We start from the raw sequence: 21,604 nt of genomic DNA, 5'->3' as shown, positions 1-21,604 counted from the left end.
AAAGTTGTGGGATAGTGTTCTGTGGACTGATGAAACAAAATTAGAACTGTTTGGGCCCATGGATCAACGCTATGTTTGGAGGAGGAAGAACAAGGCCTATGATGAAAAGAACACCTTGCCTACTGTGAAGCATGGTGGAGGGTCAATCATGCTTTGGGGCTGTTTTGCTTCTGCAGGTACAGGGAAGCTTCAGCGTGTGCAAGGTACCATGAATTCTCTTCAGTACCAGGAGATATTGGATGGAAACGTGATGCAGTCCGTCACACACCTGAGGCTTGGGAGACGTTGGACCTTTCAACAGGACAATGATCCCAAGCATACCTCCAAGTCCACTAGAGCATGGTTGCAGAGGAAAGGCTGGAACATTTTGGAGTGGCCATCGCAGTCACCAGACTTAAATCCGATTGAGAACCTCTGGTGGGACTTAAAGAAAGCAGTTGCAGTGCGCAAGCCTAAGAATGTGACTGAACTGGAGGCCTTTGCCCATGAAGAATGGGCGAAGATACCCGTAGATCGCTGCAAGACACTTGTGTCAAGCTATGCTTCACGTTTAAAAGCTGTTATAACTGTAAAAGGATGCTGTACTAAGTACTAAGATTGAATGTCACTTGGGGGTTGAATAAAACTGATAATGCTGTGAGCACAGAAAAGACATTTGTGGTTATTTCATTATAACTGTTATGTTATATTTGTCTGACCTACAAGTGCCTCTTTAATGTAAATGTAAGCAAGATGACTGAATGATCAAAAGCAATGTCAAACTGGCCAAAACACTCAATTTCAGTGGGGGTTGAATAATTTTGGTCACAACTGTAGTATCTTAAGGCCAACATTTTTTATTGGATAGAATGGGAATGGTCAGAAGGTCTCTAGTGAAGTTTTTTTTTTATTATTGTATGTAGCCCTAGTAAAGGCATCTTTGTCCCCAGGACACAAAGTGAAAGGAAATCTCCCTTGTAGGGATACGGCCAGCATTAAAAACCTCAAAGTGTACAGGATTTCAAGCGCTTAAAGTAGAACTATAGACAAACATTTTTTTTTTCATTTTGGATAAAGTAAGGGAGGGTTATAACCTCTGCCAGATCTTGTTTTCGTCATCTGTGTCCCATTGTGGAGATTTCCTTTCACTTGCTGTCCCATAGACAAACAGGAAATAAGGGAAGTCCTTGGGGCCCCTCAGGCCACCAGAAGCAGTGTCCCCATTGAAAGATATTCTCTCTATTACTTTTTTGGGGACACCACAAAATTTGGGATTTTCTTTTACTTTTACTTGTAATGATAATGGTTAGAGATGAGCGAATTATTCAAAAATTCGGTTCGGCTGATTCGCCGAATTCGCCGAATAAATTCGCTTCGAGCCGAATATATTCGCTGCGAATTTAACTTATAAAAAGGGTGTTTCTAGGCTTCAGAGAGCCTTTATATTAGTGCAGAACACTGTACCTTTAATTTAAATGCCCTTGGAGTCTGCTGGGGAAGAGAAATAATACTGTCAGTCAGTATGACATGCAGATGAGTGCCGTCGATCTTAGAATCACCGCACACTTCACTCATTTGGGCAGTCACGGGGCCAAAACCAGAGTGTGGAGCCACAGTGTGGCGGTGGAGGCAGCAGCAATGGGAGGCCATACAGCACCCTATGACAAAATGGAACCCACCAGCAGTGTGAGGAGACCTGAAAGTGGCACATGGCAGAGTGTGGCGATGGAGACAGCAGCAATGGGAGGCCGTACAGGGACCCATGACACACTCTGGACCTGGCAGCAGCATGAGGAGGCGGTACAGGGGCCCATGACAGATTACGGGCCTGGCAGCAGCATGAGGAGTCGGTACGGGGGCCCATGGCAGATTACGGGCCTGGCAGCATCATGAGGAGGCGGTACAGGGGCCCATGGCAGAGTGGCGGAGCGTAAGCAGCTAAAATTGAAGGCCATACAGAGGCCTATGTTAAAAAGTCCCCCCAGCAGCAGCAGCGTGGGGAGACGACTATCAAGAGTCCAATGGCAGAGTGGCGGAGCAGAAGCAGCTTCAATTGAAGGCCATACACAGGCCTAGGTTTAAAAGTCCCTCAAAGTTAATTCCAACGAACTCTACTCCTCCGTGCAATCTACTTACGAGACCCTGGGCAGGTCTCGGTCCAATTTGTGGTAGAGACTGGTTTTGTTCAGCCATGCTTGAGCGAGTAATAACAGGTCTGTGCTGCCCTTTGGTGTCTGGCTTAATGCGCACAACACTGAACGTCCCAGCATTTGTCAACGATTTGCCGTTAAGTGATGCAAACCCGCTGAACCACGTTCATGAGGAGCCGGTACAGGGGGCCATGAATCAGTATGGACCTGGCAGCAGTGTGAGGAGACCCGAAAGTGGCACATGGCGCAGGGTGGCGGTGGAGGCAGCAGTATTCGGAAGACATACACAGGACTAGTTTAAAAAGCGGAAGCCGTCAGCAGCGTGAGCAGACGACAGAGGCACATGGCGCAGGGTGGCGGTGGAGGCAGCAGTATTCGGAAGCTATACACAGGCCTAGGTTTAAAACTGGAACCCAGCAGCGTGAGCAGACGACAAAGACGCACATGGCAGAGGATGGATCTGGCAGCAGTATGAGAAGGCGGTACAGGGGCCCGTGGCACAGTGTGGTGATATGGATTTAACTCTTTGAACGTACAATAGTGGTTGTGAAGCAGAAAGTCAGTTTATTGTACACAATCGGTCAATTTCAGCTTGCCGTTGGCTGGAAACTGTACGTTTGTGTCACTGGAATGCACTAATCACCCAAAAAATATTACCGCCAGCCGGCGTGTAAATGGATTTAACTCTTTGAACGTACAATAGTGGTTGTGAAGCAGAAAGTCAGTTTATTTTGCACAATCGGCAAACTGCAGCACCAACTGTGCACGACAGCCACCAAAAAAAAAAAGGGTGTATGTCACTTTAAATTTTCGATTCTTTGATAGCTGTGGCCCTAAGTAACGATTCTGTGTCCCTGAGTAACGATTCTGTGTCCCTGAGTAACGATTCTGTGGCCCTAAAGTCTCTGTGGCCCTAACTCTGTCCCTTAATACACACAGGTCTGTCTCTCTTGAATGACCGGAGGCTAATGGAGAATTCTAAGATGGCCGCGATTTATAGCTCCACCATTACACAGTGCTGGCTGGCTGCTGATTGGCTAATGCGATCACATGCCATGAATGCATTATGGGTCAGCGCGCCTTGTCTGCGCGCCTTCCCAGAGATCCCCGCCCCATCTTCTCTGTCCATTTTCTCCGTCCCCACACATGTCGCCGCCATTTTTGGGAAAATTCGATTCGTGCATCCGAAGTTTGCTAATCTTCGGATTCGTCGCGAATAGAATTTTTCCAAATCTTCGGAACGAATTCCACTTCGTCATGTTCGATTCGCTCATCTCTAATAATGGTAAACAGGACAAATAGAGGGTGAATTTCTTTAGTGGGGGCACAGACAGAAATAAAAACTGACAAGCCTCCAAATCCCTCTCCACTCCAAACAAAACAAAAAAAAGTATTACCTTTAGATTTACTTTATCACCAGCAAGAGGGACAAAGCCTATATCCAAAGTCATAAAGAAAGTCAAGGAAACACTAGTCTGACTATGTAGAATGTTTACTGAGGTTGTTGAGAGATCAGATGCATTTTTGGGATCTGTGTCCCTTTACAGAATGGTGATTGGATAGTCCTGGTGTTAGAAAGAAACAGGTGGAAGGCAAGATCCCATTGGGTAACACATAAAAGAGCAAAAACAGTTTAACTTGTGAGTTAACCTCTAGTGTAAACTAACAAATAAGTACATATTTCTCATTTAAGAAAACAAAAAGTATGTAACATGCTCAGCCTTTTAGAGTTGCATTGAACACAACAGGAAATGCAAGAACACAAAAGGTAGCTAAATAAAATAAAAAATAGATAAAACCTGAAAATAGTAAGAACAGAACATTTAGGTCCCATAAAAGATGAACATGGGAAGTTGATTAGAAATGAAAGGGAGAAAACAGATGTACAGTATTCAATATATGTTTCTCTTCAGTTTATTCAAATATATGTGTTTAATAAACAAAAATATTATATTAATACCAATGTGCTAAACTTACCCTAATAGTTCACAGAAAATCGGGTTCAAAACAGACTAGAAAAATTCAATGTGAATAAATCATCATTATGAGATGGATTACACCTGCCAGACCCTGAGAGCTTAGCCGTGGCATAGCCAAATTACTATTCCACATTTTTAAAGATGCCTTACTGACTAGAATGGGATAAAGTGATTAGCGTAGAGCAAATGTATGCTAGGAAACTACAGACCAGTCAGTCTAACATCAATAGTTTGTAAAGCATTTGGGGAAATGGTAAGAAACTATATTCAGCAATTTGTCAGAACAACCTATTAATGTTCTATGAGGAAATGAGTATTAATTTAGAAAGAGGAAGTCCAGTGGGTGTAGTATATCAAATGAAGGTCTATTGGTGTTGAATAAATTGTATGTACATGAATAGAAAACTGCTTACAGGTACAAGTCCAGAAAGTATTGGTGAATGCCACATTCTCTAAATCATCATCTAAGATTGTGAGCAGTGTGCCCCAGGTTCTGCATTGAGGTCAATGCTGTTTAGCTTGTTTATAAATGATAACGAGTTTAGAAAAAAAGGTTCAATTTAAGCGTTTGCTGACGTTACCAAATTATGCAGGGAAATAAACTCGGGACAGAATATAGGAACATTACAGGAGGGAATGGGCAGCTACTTGATGGATAAGGCTCATTATTAAAACATGTAAAGTTCAGTACTTGAATGGTAAAAATATGCATGAAAAATACACATTAGGAGGGGCTCCTCCTGGGGAATTGGTGATGGAAGAAGATTTAGGGATCCTTGTAGATCACAAACTTAACAGCAGCAAGAAAAAGCAGGCTTCAGGTAACAAAGTCAGCAGAATACTCACAATAACTCTACTCTTTACATCAATAACTCTACCCCTTTACAAAACACTGGTTTGGAATCATCTCAACTAAGCAGTTCAGTTTTGTTCACTAATCCACAAGACAAATATTCCTGAACATAAAACAGTAAAGAGAAAGGCAACAAAAATAAAATGAGGCTTGACCATGAGGAACAATTACAAAAATGTCACTTATTCACCCGAGAGAAGAGGTGCTTAAGAGGGAATGTGATCATAAGGTACACATTTATCAATGGTGACTCTAGTAATGGCAATGAACGGTTTACTCTAAAAAGGTCTCTGAAGAAGACATATGGCCATAATTTGAGATTAGATGAAAGTAGGTTTAATCTTAAATTGCGTCTTCTTCACATTTAGAGCAGGGAAAATGTGAACTCCCTTTCTCAGATAGTGGTATCTACCAAGAGTTTGATAAAAATATACAGGGGTTTGGGAATTCTTGTAGGCTCAAACTCACAAACACACACATACTGTACACACACATACATACTCTATACACACTGAGGTGGATGGACCTGTATCTTTTTTAAGCCTCATTAGCTATTAAACGTTTGGAGCACAGGAAAAGCAATCCCAAAAACCTGACAAGGGTTTTATTTAACTTTTCACTGCTCTATCCAGAACTAAAAAAAATTAAAAAAAAAGTGTTTAGGCTTGAGTTATGCTTTAGTGTGTATGGTATGGGTCTTTTGTTTGACATTTTGCATGTTTTGTTCTTTATGTCTTGATGCTTTCAGTTTATTCTTGTTTTGTGTGTAGTAATATTTTTATCATCTTACAGACAAAACAAAAAAAGAATTTATCCCTGAGTGCCAAAGTCCTCTGGGTCTTGCTCTGTCTGTGTGTCTTCTTTTGCTAATGACTCTGGTAGTTCATCTCTTTTGGACATACAAGCAAAAAGGTAATGTGCCAAGATTCCAGAAATAATTTATGTGCAAAAGCTCACATTATGATCATAGACATCATTTCTACAATTTCACAATTTTGAAGAATAGAGAGTAATTTCAATTGTTAGATTCAAAATTGGCCACTAATCTGTCTGTATCATTAAGAGCCCAGGGCCCACCTGCAAAAAGGTATTTGCTTAACCAGTGAACCCGATTTCCAGTTCACCCAACCTGCCGAGTATTAAGTGGGTCCCCCCTTCCCCAAGTAGGGAGGCTCATACTCCATGGAAGAGGAGTCCCTTGTGACATCATTGCCCTTATATGGAAGTACTATACGTCCTTAAAAAAGGTTGTACCTAGTAGACCTGTGCATTTCATTACGAATTGATTTGCCAACGAATTTGAAAAAGTTATAACAAAAATCCAAATGCATTCATTTCATTTTGATGACGTCAAAAGATACAATAGTAGTTCAGGCCCTTGGGGAAATGGACTCAATTATCCAATCTGTTTGATAATTCATATTTGTATCAATTTGTGATTTATATTGAATTTGTAATGGTCACAGACAGTCTTGTTCAGTTAAACAGTCTAATGCATTTGTTAGCTTTGAAAAATTTGGGGCCACCAAATTTTACATGATATTTATTCAGTTGCATCTGAAAATACTGAATAGTTTTGATATATGAATAAAAAAATCCACCAGAAATATTCCACGGTCAACTGTTAGTGGTGTTATAACAAAGTGAAAGCAACAACAACTCACCGTGATATCACAGCCGACAGTCTACGAGGAGCGTCCTGACGTCACATCCAAAAGAAGCCCTGCCCTACTAGTTTCATCATCCGACGTCCCTACTAGGACGAAACTAGTAGGGCGAGGTTCCTTTTGGATGTGACGTCAGGGCGCTCCTCGTAGACTGTCGGCTGTGATATCGCGGTGAGCGAGGCTCGTCCCTGCTTTCTTGAGGCTGTCATTGCTGGTGTCGGCTAGACACCCTGTTTGTGAGTGCATTTCTGACGTTTTAATAAAACATTTTGGTTTTAAACGTACTGAACCATGATTTCCTTTTTTGATTCCCCGAACATGATCTATGGTATGGAGACGTGATGACTACCTGCTGTTAAGGCTATTCCATATTGTGCTGATTCGCTGCTTGCAGTATATTGCTCCCAGTTTGGATTACTTCTGCTGATCATCGCTCCCAGAGCAAACGCTATCTTTGCTGACCTATAATCTGGTCAGCATGGAGCTCTGGTGAGTGTACCCATTTCATTCGGTGGTGGATTTTTTTTGCACGGTGTTTGATTTATACAAGATTTCAGAACTGTTTAATTACTTTGTGATGGTGGATGGACTTTTATATAATATTTTTTTATCACGGACATAACTAATACTTTTTGTATTTACTAATATTTAGCGCACTCTTTGATTTATTCACACTTTTACCTTTTTTTGGTTAGGAGTGCAGCTTTTGTTCTATTTAGTTTGTGGCGCTTTTTTTCTCTATTTCTTATATTATATAAAACATGACTTCGTACTTGGTGGAGAAACCCTTGTTGGCAAGCACAGAGCTAAGACTTTTCTGTAGTTGGTTACCAAGTTTGCACACATCTCGGGAGGGATTTTTGTCCACTCTTCTTCATAGATTCTCTACATCCTTAAGGTTTCTTGGCTGTCGTCTGGCAACTCAAAGTTTTAGCCTCCTCCATAAATTCACTGGCCTTCACAACAAGGAGCACATATTAAGGGCAACGCATGTCAAACAACAAAAGAGAAAAATTCCCAGCTCAGCTTGCCAACCAGCCTGCAAACAAACCAAATTAACCTAACAGTATGTATTAAAAACAGGGGTTTAGTTAGCACTTCCATGTGCTCCTTGCTGTGAAGGCCAGTTTTTGTACTGTGGAATTGTTGGTGGGGGGCGCACTGGACACCTTAGCTGCCATTGTGCTACATGCTGGGTGTCCAGCACATTCTTGTACCTTTAAGAAGGGGTGGGCTCCTCAGGTCCACCTGCTCTTGGTCTTTCCATTAAATGCATGCGCCTTTACTATGGGGGCTCTCAAAATTTGTAGAGTTAGGAACTACAGAAAATTGGGGTGCCATGACGAGGCTCTGTAGCTTACACATGTATTTGCAAATGTGTGCTAACTAAACCCCTGTTTTTAACGCATACTGTTAGGTTAATTCTGCTTGTTTGCAGGCTGGTTGGCAAGCTGAGCTGGGAGTTTTTCTCTTTTGTTGTTTGACATGCATTGCCCTTCCATGTGCTCCTTGCTGTGGACAGTTATAACTGGGGCAGAGGCCATTTTTTGGGCCTGTACATGTGCCTGCAGCATTTCAATCCATGGCAGCATATTGTGTTTGTTTGGTGACTGTGGTCCCAACCGCCTTGAGATCATTCCCAAGCTCCTCCCATGTAGTTCTGGGCTGATTCATCATTTTTCGCATGATCAACCTTACCCCATGAGATGAAATTTTGCATGGAGCTGCAGACTAAGGGCGACTGAGGGTTATTTTGTATTTCTTTGAATAATCGCTCCAATGGTTGTCTCCAGCTTCTTGCTGATGGTCTTGTAGCCCATTCCAGCCTTGTGCAGGTCTACAATCTTGTCCCTGATGTCCTTTGACAGCTCTTTGGTCATTTGCCCATGGTGGTGAGGTTTAAATGGAAGAAAGAAATTCTGTGGATAGGTGTCATTTAGGAGCACCTTCTTAAATTGACAGTACTAATGTGTGTACCACATGAGCACATACCCAGACTGTGGGAGCCAGAATTATTGATGGTTAGTAGGGGATCAAATACTTATTTTACTGCAACTGACTCATTAAAAATACACCTATGATAAAAATTATAGACCCCTAATTTCTTTGTAAGTGGGCAAACTTACAAAATCTGCAGGGGATCAAATAATTATTTTCCCCACTGTATACATATTTTACACAGAATATACTACATATACCCCCACTTGGATCGGTTCTGACCAGAACTGATCCATAGAGAGCTGAAAAACAAGCCAACCTATGTGATCAACGAGAGAGTTTGCATTGTGATTTGAGGTATTGACTGCTTCACAATGGCTCATATAAAATATGAAATTGAAACTGGTTACATCTCTCTTCATCAGCCTCTAAAATACCCCAATGAATCAGTTATTAGATATAACATTATATATAAATATATATATATATATATATATATATATACAGTGGGGATCGAAAGTTTGGGCAACATTTTTTTGTTTTCTGTCATTTTGAAAGTGTAAATGATGGGAATAAAATCTAACTTTTGTTGACATATTATAAGAATGTCTAATCTGTAATTTGGTGCCTTTTGGAGATTTTTCCATCTTTCCTTGGCTTCTTTATGCACATTAATACAAATTTTTAGCTGGGGTGCCCAAACTTTCGATCCCCACTGTGTATATATATATATATATATATATATATATATATATATATATATATATATATATATCAAACACACACACATTTTAAACACAATATACTACATAGGGAGTAACAGCATTGTCACCATAGAACGAGAGTTTAGAAACTTTATCAGTTTCTCAAGAACATAATTGAAATTACCGTATTTTTCGCCGTATAAGACGCACCTGACCATAGGACGCACCTAGGATTTAGAGGCAGAAAACAGGAAAAAAAAAATTCTGAACTAATGGACTGCAGAGACAGTACAGGAGATGACCAGAGACTGCGGACAGCACAGGGATGACCAGAGACTGCAGACAGTACAGGAGATGACCAGAGACTGCGGACAGTACAGGGATGACCAGAGACTGCGGACACAGTACAGGGATGACCAGAGACTGCGGACACAGTACAAGAGATGACCAGAGACTGCGGACACAGTACAGGAAATGACCAGAGACTGCGGACACAGTACTTGGGATGACCAGAGACTGCAGACAGTACAAGAGATGACCAGAGACTGCGGACAGTACAGGAGATGACCAGAGACTGCAGTCACAGTACAGGAGATGACCAGAGACTGCGGACAGCACAGGGATGACCAGAGACTGCGGACAGCACAGGGATGACCAGAGACTGCGGACAGCACAGGGATGACCAGAGACTGCGGACAGTACAGGGATGACCAGAGACTGCGGACAGTACAGGGATGACCAGAGACTGCGGACAGTACAGATGACTGCTGACCTTTGGGGAGGTGGGGACCTGAATTTGACAGGTACCCGATCTTACCTGTTCCTCGATCCAGCCGCACGCTGTCTTCCCGGCTTCTGTAATGGCGCTCGGCATGACAGCCGGGTGCCCAGTGCGCATGAGCCAGAAGCACTTGCGCTTTGTGATTGGTCCGGCGGCTTCTGGGATCTGTCATGTGTCCCAGGTGCCGCCTTACCATTCACAAAGCGCACCGCTTCTTGCGCATGCGCACTTGGCACCCGGCTGTCATGCCCAGTACCCACACTACAGAAGCCGGGAAGACAGCACGCCGCTGGATAGAGGAACAGGTAAGGTCCCGCTGCAGAGCTGAGCGGCCGGCCCGGTATTCTGACACGGCCGCGGTGGTAATACCGCGGTGGATCGGCTGCTCCATATTCGCCTTATAAGGTGCACTGACATTTCCCCCCCAGTTTTGGGGAAGAAAAAGTGCGTCTTATACGGCGAAAAATACGGTAGATCATAGCCTTTAGAGATAAATGGAAACAATGTAACTAAACAGAAAAGTAGAGTGCCGCAAAAACAAAAAGAACAAGAAGTTATCAAGTTGCATTTCTAGAAAAGAAATACCAAAATGCATTTAAAGTTTAATGAACAGCCTAAAAATAAACAAATAAGAGAAGTTAATTGCAACGTTTTAGATACTACAACCATTAAAAGTCGACTCATCCAACCAAGTTGCACCTATAACTATGGGGAGCCCAGGATGACCAGCCATACACTTCTAAACCAACTTCTAGACCAGCCATACACTTGTTTGCCTGTTCTTTCAAAGCCAGGCAAACAAGACAGCTTTCTTCAGCAATGTAAACACAAACAGTCTATCATTCTGGTATACTGATAATTATAAAATGACTCACCATCAGTATACCAGTCCTACACCAGAGTTTAAGGTTCCCATATGCTTCAGGATACAGGAAATGCCACAGGAGTTCAGCAGACAATGTCTCAGTCTCAAGAAATTCCACAATTTATTTCACCGCTGTGTAATGCTCCATGCCATCTCACAGACAGGTACTGACTCTCCTGCAGGCAGGTTAACCCTTTCAGGATCCAAGTCCCTGTAATCAGGGTTGGAAGTTCTTTCCAACCCAAAGTCTCTCCGAACTTCTGAATTACGGATCCCATATAAAGGACTTAAAATTTCTGGGCAAACTGTAAGCCAGTGTATCCCTTTCGACCTGGAATCCCTCACCCTGCATGGGTGAGAAATCCTGAGTAGTTCAAGACTGCATTCAAACACCCCCCCCCCTTAAAAGGACCATAATCCAAACAGTGGGGGACACATACTGTATCTCCCATCCAAGACTTATTCCTGCATCCTGTACAGTGGCCAGTCACTTTAAGATCTAGCTTTGACACACAAAAACCATCACCACTAGGCCAGTTTTACACATTTTCATTATTTTAGTAAACGCTATAAAATATTCTACATGCTTCTGTTCAAATGAGCAGATGGTTTGCAAGAATCATGTGACAGAGGAAACTCTTAGTTCAAGACAATGCTGGGGAAGCCTGCAACTCACTCCCAAGTTCTGTACAGGCTTCTTGAAAAAAACTTAGTTTTATATAAATCCTAGAATATTTAATTACAGAATTTGAAACATCAGAATGCTTGTGGTTGTGACCATTACTAATCATAACAGGACAACATTCTTGCTGGGTTTAAGACTTTTATACTTTTTTTCATGGAAAAGTAACCAACATGCAATTTTGTATTTCAGATAAAAATGTTCAAGAGGCCGAGGGAGAGGATAGAGAGACTTCAGTAAGATCTTATTTGCATGTAAATACATTGTTACATTTCTAACCAATTGAATGTCACTGTTTTATGCTAAAATGCTAGAGCCAGTGTAAAACATGGCAAGTTGGTAAAAAGGGAGTCAGGACCCAATCCATGCATGACTTGAAATCACCACTTTATTATACATTTGCAACACTTATACTTACAAAAACAGTCACATCTTAGGCCAGACAACGGCATGTTTTTGGCAAACTGGTCACAAACCAGTAAACAATCCTGCCCTGTACTGGGTACCCTCCATTGATTATATATATTGTCAGTGTCACTTCAATCCCAGCATCCTTAACAAGTTTGTGCTGAACACTGCGCTGGACTGACTGGATCAGTCATTGGTTGTAGGTGGGTGATTGTGTAGGTGGGTAGGGAGATGTCCCTTCAGTTAGTTGGACTGAATGGTGGATACTGGCGGTAAACCCTCTTAAGGTTTAGGGTGCTGCCTTCCTGGTATGGCCTTGAGGTCGTTTCCACACATATACTTGGAATAATAGAAAAGAAGGATCTCCCAATGTCCAAAGGAATGCCTCTTAATCTACCATCAAAAGTGCATTCTTTTGGACATTGGGCGATTCCTCTTTTCTATGATTCCAAGCATCTTTAACAAGTCACTGGTAATTAACAACAAGACCCAGTAATGTTCATAGGTGCACACTCTTTATTATGCCACAAATCTAGTAGCACAAGACTTTGTGATTGGCTGTTAAGGTCCTGGGACTGTATTGTGAGGAGGCAGGAGGAGTGCCATATTCTGCCCATAACTGGAAGTTTCTGCTTGTAGGTTAAAGGGATTGGAGCAGGAATGTTTAGGCACCAGAGAGTGCTTTAGTACACGTTAGGTGGTTAGATTTGGCTTTCAACTACTAGTGGTTTCTCTCAACTATTGTAACATCAGTTTACATTTGTAAAACAAAACAGGTTAATATTGAATGCCACATTTTGTAAACAAACTGGTTCCCCAAACTCAGACTACCCATTCTGCAGTAAAAATTCAACTTCGAGTCATTAAACAAATTGGATCGAGCAGTTAAGCAGTTACAATGTTTCTTGTATCTTCTTCAATAACTGTTTCTATTTTTCACATTAAATGGCTGGATACTTTCTAGACAGACCTCCTATAACATGTTTGTATTGCGGTCTAAAATCCTACTAAGGAGAATACCCTAAGCTTTCCCTATGATCACTGGGACATGAATGAGGGAAATCTTACTAATACAGTCACAGACTACAACAAAAGCACATCTGTGTAATGGCAGGGAGGTGGGTTAGAACCTCTGCCAGTGTTTTATTTCTTTACTGTCTATGTCCATGTCAAGAAGCTTCTGTTTAATTCCTGTTTGGGATCACCAAGACATGTAAAGGAATTTTCTTTTTTTTTCCAGGATGGAATTGTGTATGCTCATCTGGATATGGGCCGGCTCACCCAAGGGAGAAAGTAGCTGAGGCAGCAAAATTCTGTAACTTCAGGATAAAGAGCCCCAAGCTTTGAAAATGACATTACTAATAGTGGTTTCTCAAGAAAAAAAATTAAAACACTTTGCTTTATTGTTGTTTGTATGTTGCACTTTGCATATCATTGTTGCTCTTTTCACTGCCTTCCTGGATAAGCCTATGTATTGTGACTATGCCAAACACAGAAATAAAAAAAAAATAATCATGCAGTTCAAATGTTCAGGATAAATACAAAATATAAAGTCATGTAATATTTGTTTTATTTTTCTAAACCTATAGAATTTATCTGTATTTTCTAACTCACTTTAAACTGCAAAAGTAGTGGGAGTTTAAAATAGACCCGAACTTAAAAAGTTAACATTTTATGTGTTATAAAGATCAAAAATATTAAAAAGGGACAGTTTGGCCAAAGGTCTGTTAGCCATATTTGTCCTGAGGGTCAGAGGCATGCACTCAGTTCTGAGAAAGCTCACTGATAGCTCATGTCACAGAGCTGTTCCAAGCTCTGTGGGGAACCCGGCAATAATGTCGGGATCTGCTCAGATTGCCTGACTGGCAGCTGGCTCAGCTTCTGTGAGCAGCTGAGACCCTGGAGCCAGCTGCTCACACCCCCTCCAAATCCCAGCACTCCAGTTAGCTCTGCGGGGCAGAACAGAAAGTAGGTGACTGGCAGTCATTGCTCTCTGCTCACTGAAGACCAAGAACTCAGTGATCACCAGTCATGTGATTGTTCAGTTCTTGGTATTAGAGCTGTCCGGGGTGTCAGACTGAAGCTGCAGCCATCTAAGTATTTTTTTTTATTCCCCACTTTTCTTAATTGTACCTCTGCAGCACTCTAATAATGTATATTTTCGTCTTCAATTCCTCTCACAAAATATCAGTGCACTTTCTAGTCATTCCTGTTCTTACAACCTTATATAATATAAATGATCAGATCCAATAGTCATTTAGGAACAAAAGATACACTGTATTTCCAAACATATTAGGATGCACACGCATGAACTTTAATGGGATCCCAATCTTAGTCCGTAGGGTTCAATATTGAGTTGGCCCACCCTTTGCAGCTATAACAGCTTCAACTCTTCTGGGAAGGCCGTCCACAAGGTTTAGGAGGGTGTCTATGGGAAGGTTTGACCATTGTTCCAGAAGTGCATTTGTGAGGTCAGGCACTGATGACGAGAAGGCCTAGTTCGCAGTCGCCCGAAGGCGTTCTATCTGGTTGAGGTCAGGACTCTGTGCAGGCCAGCCAATTTCTCCACCCCAAATTCACTCATCCATGTCTTTATGGACCTTCTTTTGTGGAACAGGAAGGGGCCCTCCTCAAACTGTTCCCACAAAGTTGGGAGTGTGAAATTGTTAAAAATGTCTTGGTATGCTGATGTCTTAAGTGCTCCCTTCACTTGAGCTAAGGGGCCAAGCCCAAACCCTGAAAAACAACCCCACACCATAATCCCCCCCCCCCCACCAAACTTTACACTTCGCACAATGCAGTCAGGCAAGCATCGTTCTCCTGGCAACCACCAAGCACAGACACGTCCATCAGATTGCCAAACAGAGAAGCATGATGCGTCACTCCAGAGAATACGTCTCCGCTACTCTAGAGTCCAGTAGTGACGTGCTTTACACCACTGCATCTGGTGCTTTGCATTGTACTTGGTGATGGAAACCCACTGTTGTGCTAATCTGGAGACCACATGAAGTTTGGAGGTCTTTAACAATTGACTGCAGACAGTTGGCTGGTAGTAATAAAAAGTGTATGCTTGTGAGCTACTATGGCGATATTAATACAAAACAATATAAATAATTAACTATTGTGAATGTGATGGTGCATCAACACTAATACACATACTCATAAACTGTGTTGCAAAAGCAAAAAATAAATAATTATAGTGTGTCGCACTCCACCTAAAAAAATCATGTGTTATAATATGATAGATCCCCTATTAATAATCAATCTTCCTCCACAATATACAACCTTACTCAAACCTAATATAAATGTGAAGAAAATACATGATCAAAAATCACTCTAATAAATGTGCCAATAAGTAAATATAAACACCTGTGTGCTATAATTCATCAAAAAAGAAAATTAATAAAGGGTAAATTAATAATAAATGCAATCTATATAACTGTCTAAATAATACTGAAACTCTGAAAAAAAATATACAGTGATCACATAAACGTAATATCAAAAATGAATATATAATACCAGTGAAAAAAAAAAAAAAATTATATATATATATATATATATATATATATATATATATATATATATATGTTCTCCTTACCTGTACACAGATTGTCTCAAGCACAGAAAGACAGTCCATAGAAATTACTTTTCAGCAGGTACTCCAATTGTGCCGATTGCACACTTTACCACATGTGGGACGTTTACTCAAGCATAGCAATTCTGAGGATGCAGTCCACTCTCAAATTCTTCTTTTCGGGCTGTTCAAGCCCACTTTTATTCTAATAAAGTTCCAAAAACACACAAGGACCACTGGACCCCTTGTGGCTGATAACTGAATATCTGGAGATTGGTTATTCCCCACTGACGTAGGCTACCTGGATGTTGCTGGCCTGATGACCCTTCACGTGTTCCAGATCCAGATGAGCAGGAGTAGGTCTTAATATACTCCAATGCGCAAGAGATTGCGCTCTCTGGTTAGTGTAATCAACATCCATTTTCACAGCCACAGGAGTCACGGATTTTTCCCCATGCATTACTACCATTGGATAGATTGACTTTGTCACCAATGTCACTTTATGCACCTTTGACGTTTCTTATATATGAGATTGTTATATATCATTTATTTCAGCTCCACTGAGCGCTGTTCACACTTGGTTTGTTCTCTATTGATAATTATGCACTTTTATGGTCCATATATTTATTTATTTATTTTAACTGATGCTTTTAGCGCTGCATATATTTATGTCTATATATTTTATGAAGAGGTCCCAGAGGTTTACCTTTTATGCAAGCAGCTTTTCAACATATATTCTTTCACCCAGCGCTCGTTTATTTTATTTTGAATCTTCACACAAGGATTACGGTTGTAGGGGTTTTCAGCATTCAACTTTCAATTCCACAAAATACAAAAACTCATCACTTTCAGCCTCCTGGCTTGCTCTTGCAGCACAATTGCTCTGGTCTGACAGGCTTCAGGCTTTTGTCTGTCTTCCCTGCAGACAATCCTCACAACTCAGTCTATTCTGAACACATGCACCATCTCTGGCTGTCACACAGATTTCTGGGAAGGGTGGGGGCCTGAAATGTAGTCAACTCTCTCGCCAAAACCTGTGCACACCTGCACAATCAGTATGCTGGCTGCTGGCAAAATGTGGACCCGGGATTGGAGGCTTCATACTTAGAGAGTAGAGATGAGCTCTGCCATCCTCCAAACTAAACCTGAACTCCGAACTTGCATGCTTTTTTTTTTTTTCAGTTAGCTTCGGGCCAAGTCATTCTCACTATGGAGCCCACCTCTCTGTTTTCATGAGCTGTAGGACAACAGAGTTTTGGTAAAGATGAGTTTGGATATGCCCAAGTTCATTTCTACTCCCAGGACTCTAGGTCCTAGACCACGATCTACTAATTCTGGAGGAGACCAAACAAGCAGCTTTCTCTGTACAAAACATGCATTCTCATCTAGACCCTGTATGCATGTACAACTTGCACCCCTCAACCTGTAAGCAGGGCCCTGATTCAGCACCAGAAACAACCATGCTGGCCAAGTGCCCCTGCTACCAGCCTCCTACAACAAGAATGTTATAGCGTGGAGGAACTCCACCATATTGGGCACTTGCATTTTCCTGGCCTGAAGCCCTCATCCAGAAATAAGGAATGCCCAAACATTGAGCCTTTTTAAAGTTTTAACATAATGTTCTTTTTCAAAATACACTTCACCATTGCTGCTCTACTCTCAACATCAGTAACTGTGCAAAGTTCAAGTTCAACCACAGCAAAGGATTTGTTCTATTTCAAATGCCACTTTATGCATTGACATACCGCATTATACCTAGTCTGTCCAGAAAGTATGGTCACCTGCTGACATGGCACCATCCACAGGCAGCTCAATATATGTAAACCTTCACCTTGTAAAACAACCCCAGTTTAAAATAGAAATGAAAGTCAAAACAATTGTGTATATAAAGATCATTATAAATATCTTTTTCCCACAGCCATAAAACTGCTCTCATGCTTAATGTAGTCAGTTTATGATAGGAAAGCAGAGGGACTGGCAGGAACACCGAGGATTTCACACAAAGGAAGCAATACAAAGAGAACAGAGTACTTTCTCATACAAGTACATGGTACAGCAGGTTCATATCAGGAATATGAAACGTTGTGCAGTGCCACTCTCATGATGGATGCTGTGTTGTGGGTATCCCAAAACTGCACAGCCAGGCAACAGGTATTTTTCACATGGACTTGCATCCTAGAGACAGAAACCAGTCCGTGGGCTTGGTTTTGTTATTTTATTAGGGGAAATAACTTGGATAGGGAAATAAGGATTATGGGATGCCCAGTCAATGAAGAGGGATAATTTCCTTAATATGTACAAAACAGATCCTGGACTGTTCTTTTCCTTGAAAGCTGCCAGTCTTTGCAGGTCAGTAGAAACAGCCCTTTAAGGGAGAGGAACTAGCAGCCCCTCATAAATCAGCTTAGCTTCATGTAATTACATGCAGAGATGTCTCCTCTCCCCCTATAGAATTGCTTCCAGCTCCACAGCCTGAAAACACTACCAGCCCTCACGGCTGCCCTAAGATCTCCCAGTACAAGGATAAAGGATTGAGCCTAGTGTTGTCCTTTAAAAATTTGCTACATGTGGCAGACTTTCCCCTTGTGGATCCCATAGAGTGTTGATGTGCGCACTCTGTCCTCTTTGCTCCCACTGCTCCAGGTCTCGATCCCATTCATGCTGCACTGCTGAATATATCCTCCTGAGCCAGCCCAAGTCCAGCTTGGAGGTAACCCCTCCCAGGCATCGACAGTCTCCTCAGCACTCCATCTTCCACCTGACTCCCTGTCATCCTGACTCTCCCATATTTATGGGCCAGTCCACCCCTCTACCTGGGCCTCCAAACCTGGGATTGGCCAGACTCCCATAAACATGCAGATTAGGTCTCCACCCCTTCCTGCTTACTGACTTCTGGAAGGTTCTATGGTCCTCCAGAGACAGGAGGAGGAGATAGAGCCACAACCTGATAAGTCATTCAGCTGACCTGCAATAACCCGACCTCAATCACAGACTCACACAATTACCATGAGTCATACACAATGATTTTACCTGCAATACACTACACTATTCTAGTAGCATACTAGAGGATGCTATAGTTGGGTTTACATATTCTTTAACTCTTCAGTAAGACACAGAAGTTAAATCTAACACAATTTTACTTCAGCTAATTGCAGTAGAGAGGATGTTTTACAGTCTTTTGAAGTGTAAAACTATGGGATTAATTTACTAAAACTGGAGAGTGCAAAATCTGGTGCAGCTATGCATAGAAACCAATCAGCTTCCAGGTTTTATTTTACAAAGCTTAATTGAACAAGTTGAAGTTAGAAGCTCACCGACTACCATGCACAGCTGCACCAGATTTTGCACTCTCCAGTTCTCCATGACTTCCTAAGCCCTGCTTCTTTGATTAACTGATACTAACTGAGGAAAATGGAAGAAAAGGGGTGTCTAGCTAAGATGAAACTAATTAGCCCTGTACAGGAGTGAAGGTCAAAGGAAGATATCAAAATCACATTAGTAAACAAGTTGTAGTGGCCAAACACCATCAATACATTTCATCATACTACAGAAAACTGATAACCTCATGCAGTACAAGACAAAAAATACATGAAAGTGGGGCAGAACATTTCCCACCTGAAATAGTAAGATTTTACTATACCACAATCCATAAAGGATGAATTGTCCTTGGATCTAAAAAGAACAAAAAGTGGGAGAACATGCAAAAATATATATACACACACAAGTTCAAAAACATCACATGAACCTCAGATGATCATAATGTTGGCATCTTGATGTCTGCAACAGTCTTTGAAGCATCAAGTAACTTCTCAATGGAAGACAAAGCATGAATAACCACTTTGAGTAAAAAAAAAAATGTATAACAAACAAGAGCAGCAGGATAAATGATCGGGGAGGGAGTGTTTGGTAATATAATATTCACTCAGAGAGAAAGGTGGCAGATCCCCTTAAGTAGGTCTTGGGTAACCTAGTACACATATAAAACAGAAAAACACAACGAAGGCAACTCCATCTGAGTGTATACTGTACGACAGTTGGCATAAATTTGAAGAAATAATGCACTCACATGTAAGAAGACAAGTGAACCTAACATCCATCATGGGGTGGACATTGGCTAGCAGGACAGCATCAGGGGTGCTCAACAAGCTGCAGAACATCTTCAACACAGCTGAGGTGGATGTCATCCAATTACAGCAGCTCGTGGTGATGGGGACACAGTTCTAGTGCTTCAGCTTACAGAACCTAGCAGAAACACCAACCGCTACCTGGTGTTAGGCCAGCCGCTGCCTGCTAGACACTGCACAGTGAAGTCAGAACATCAGGATTGTCTCCTACACCGATATGCCTTTTCCTCCTGCTGTAGCACTACTCTGCCTGCTGATTCCAGCTGCCCGATGTCCACCCTGTGATGTCTAATCAATGTGTGAGTGCATTATTTATTCAAATGTATGCTGTCATACAGTATACACTCAGATGGAGGTGCCCTCTTTGTGTTTCTCTGTTTTATAACCACTTTGAGGTTGAAGTAGAACAGCCTCTCTTATCGCTCTTATTTTTGGATGACTCTGTCCCCAAGAGGCTCAGCTCTCAATTCCTGAAATGGAGGATGCTCCAATTTAAAGATGGGTAAAAAAATTATCTATTAAAGGTGTGAACATCCAAAATAATCACAGCACACCAACCCCTTGGGCTGAAACCAACCCCAGTGGTCTAATACAAAGAATTGCCAGAGCATACACATACATACAGTATATACATATACACATTTATATACACATAGACTTGCTGATCAGAAATCAGTGCTCTGATGGGCAAGATGTAAGTTCACAGTGTGAAGCACTGTAAAACAATGTGAAGCAATATAAAACCGTATGATAAAATATAAAACAAATTGACAGATAAAGCTTATGTAAACTAGATAATGTGGGTAGCCCAGAGTGCTATACAACACACTGCTAATCTAAATCTGGAAGTGCTGCTTTGTTCCAGCATGGGTGTGCTGTGTGGCTATAGCAGACAAAAAGGGTAGAGGGGGAGAGAATAGCAACAACCATAGTGTAGCATGTAAAGTGTAATTTTAATGGAAAGTGTAAAAAATTACTCACAAAGTTAATGCGGAGCTCAGTCAGGTAGTCTCTTGCACAGAGATCGGACAGGCAACCAGGATACCTTGCCTTGGCCACCGGCAAAGGAGTGGAGATGGAATGGAAGCAGTGAACCGCTGTCACTGGAGAGCCAAGGCCAAAGCCATGGATGGGACACGGGCCAGGATATGAAGTCACCTGGAGCTGGAACAAGAACGTGTTTCAAAGCAACCTTGCTTCTTCTTCAGTCTGACTCTCACTGGGACTATCTATGTGAAGCAACATTACTACTGTGAAGCTCCACTGATAACTGGACTAGCCCTTAGTTGCAGCTGGCTCACTTTGAATAGTATCTACCAGAATAGATGGTGACTTAGCTGCATAGTCTATGAACATCAATGCTGCCATGTAGGATCATAGCATTAGTAGATTTCTGGACATCCATTGAAGGTTCAGTCTTGTTGCCGTCAGCAAAAGTTTGAGTTGTTGTTTCGCAGATGTTGCTGTAAGATGGTTCTGTTACGTAGACTTCATCACTCACAGGAAGTCTCATTTAAAAAGTAAGTAACTCTTTTGAGATTCCACAGCACATGTTTTGAAAGATCACGTGATGTCTTGAGTTCTTTCAACAACTGATTTACATGTAAGCACAGTGACTGAATTTTGTTCCGTGTGGAGCAAGAAGTGCCAAAAACAACCTCCCTTAGTTCAGTCTTTTGGGCATAAGGATTGTTATGAAGATCACCTTTGTACTGCTTTTGTACCTTGTGGACTCTTAGAATGTGCCTTCCCAGTAGAAGCATGATCTTCCAACAGTGGTGTGTAGACTTGTCTAAGAACTTTAAAGTCATTAATGTGGACGGAGCTCAATGCTCCCAATGAGTGACACTAGTAGCACCTGCTAATGCCTGAATCTACAGGCGGAGGCAGCATAACGTAA

The 21,604-nt window shown here is 41.7% G+C and overlaps 1 long non-coding RNA gene across 1 annotated transcript; it reads left to right on the top strand.

The window, feature by feature from the left end:
* Positions 1-5,753: 5,753 nt before the first annotated feature.
* Positions 5,754-13,525, top strand: LOC149439208 (uncharacterized). The gene is made up of 3 exons (XR_016307848.1): positions 5,754-5,873; positions 11,791-11,834; positions 13,247-13,525. It is a non-coding gene; the product is annotated as an uncharacterized LOC149439208 (long non-coding RNA).
* Positions 13,526-21,604: the final 8,079 nt, after the last annotated feature.

The sequence above is a fragment of the Staurois parvus genome, unplaced genomic scaffold (assembly GCF_062004578.1).
Source record: "Staurois parvus isolate SC_StPar_1 unplaced genomic scaffold, SC_StPar_1.0 ptg001146l, whole genome shotgun sequence".
Lineage (NCBI taxonomy): Eukaryota > Metazoa > Chordata > Amphibia > Anura > Ranidae > Staurois > Staurois parvus.
The sequence above is the reverse complement of the archived record's forward strand: the minus strand, read 5'-3'. Positions and strand labels throughout refer to the sequence as shown.